Consider the following 1,942-nt stretch of genomic DNA (forward strand, 5'->3'; position numbering starts at 1 on the left):
GAGACATACGTCACAGAGAGGAGCTGCACTATAGGTTACACAGCAATGAGAGGGTGGTCTAGGGGGTGGTCTCTGGGTCTCCATAGGAACCATTATCAGTAGGGTGCAAACCCCTCCTACAGGAACCAAGCTAATGGCCCCAAGCTTCAGAGAGAAGTAGTCCATTGTCTTCAGCAGCAGGGAGCAGGCGCAGTTCAGTCTGGCAACTGATCGCCCTCAGTGGGGAAAGCCTGCGCATCTGACCTCCCCCCACAGCACAGGTTGAGAACCGCTGCACTAGAGGCATACATGTGACAGGATGGCACAGATGGAACAAGACGGGTAGGCTCTAGAGTTAAGATGGCAGCCTAACCTTAGTGGTCTCTGAGTTGCCTTGACCTTAGGTGTCCTTGAGCTCTTTTCCTTATCTGATCTTATCAGCAGAGAGTGGGCCCCACTTAGCGTAGGACAGACAATAGGTCTGATTGCTCTCCATGGTGGACAGACTCCAGGCAAGTAGCCTTCAAGCAGTTGACCTTCCAGTTTATGTAGTAGCAACCATGTGCTTACAAGTAGCACCTTCAACTTGGCATTATTATGGGGGAGGGGGATATTGTGGGGGCTAACTTTCACTTAGGAGAATGTGACAGGACCACAACTCCAACCTGTGCACGTGAAGGTCTCTCCACAGGAGCCCTGGCCTCCCAGACGCCTTAATATATGAACTTAGAGAATGTGTCCGCTCACACTCTCTTCCCAGTTCTGTTTCCCACACCCATTGCCGGTGATTTAAATCCGATTCATAGTGACGCTATGGGACAGAGTCGAAATGCCCTCTGGAGCTGGTGGGTAGATTTGGTGTATGTATATTTGTAGGACTGTGAGGTTTCTCCAGTGGGTAATACCTCGGTTCTTGGCGTCATACATGAAAGAATTCACAACAAGAAAGAAAGAATTCATGCCGAAGCCCTTTTGTAATCCAAGTGGGTTTTTATGAAGGATGGGAGAAGTTTCAGGTTTTACAGTCTCGAAGAGTACACGCTATTTCAGGGAAGCATGCTGAGCTGCGGGGAAGCCACGCCAGGGCCCACAACTGGACACGAGCAACCTCATGGAACAGTGCGCCCACACAGGCAGAACTGGGGCAGAGAGAGCGCCATGGCATGAGGGGCGCTGGGGCAGGGTAAAAGAGAGTCCTCTCCAACCTGCCACTGACTGGGAGCAGGGTAAAAAGAGAAGGCCCTTCCCACAGGCAGGACGTTTAACGCCTCTGTCCGGGGATGCCTGGTTGACGGTACTGGTCAACTACATTGGCTGAATCAAGCCCACCTGGATCTAGTTTGGGCCATCCAGGTGTACCACCCCACCTGGCTTGGGGTCTGAATCGGAGCATGCCCACTTTGGGGGTCTCCCTGGGTGGCTAATGTTCACCTGATTCCTCCCCAACCCCCTCTATGGACCTGTACAGACATGGGAGGGACAACCCCCTTTCCCTATCCTGGCTACCTGGCAGGACTAGCTGCTGCCCACCCCACGTAGGTTTGAGTCCATTTATTCTCCCACCCCAGTCTGGCTTCCATACCCTGTGAGCACACTGCTGCCTACTGCTGGTCGGGTTGCTGCAGGGCTGGGTAAGAAGAGCATGTGCCTTTGCTGCCTTCTACTCCTGTTCTTGTGTCTTCCTTTGACTCGGTTGTTTGGGGCTCTGATAGTTATATCATCTGGTGTCAATTTGGGGCTTGAGAGGATTAAGAGTGATGGGTGGAGTCTAGTCTGTCAACCAGGTCATAGCCCATGGGGCCTCTGTGTGGGCACAGCCCTGGGAATTACTCTCTGTCACTGCTCACTCCCTGCAAGACATCCCTGTGGAGAAGACACATGGAGCGAGGCTGATGGAGCCAGACCTGAAGCAGGAGAAGCCACGTGGAAAGCCCTGCCAGCGCTGAGATGCTTCCAACCGCCA

This window comes from Echinops telfairi, unplaced genomic scaffold (assembly GCF_000313985.2).
Source record: "Echinops telfairi isolate 266 unplaced genomic scaffold, ASM31398v2 ScPeMD7_7417;HRSCAF=8455, whole genome shotgun sequence".
NCBI classification, from domain to species: Eukaryota; Metazoa; Chordata; class Mammalia; order Afrosoricida; family Tenrecidae; genus Echinops; species Echinops telfairi.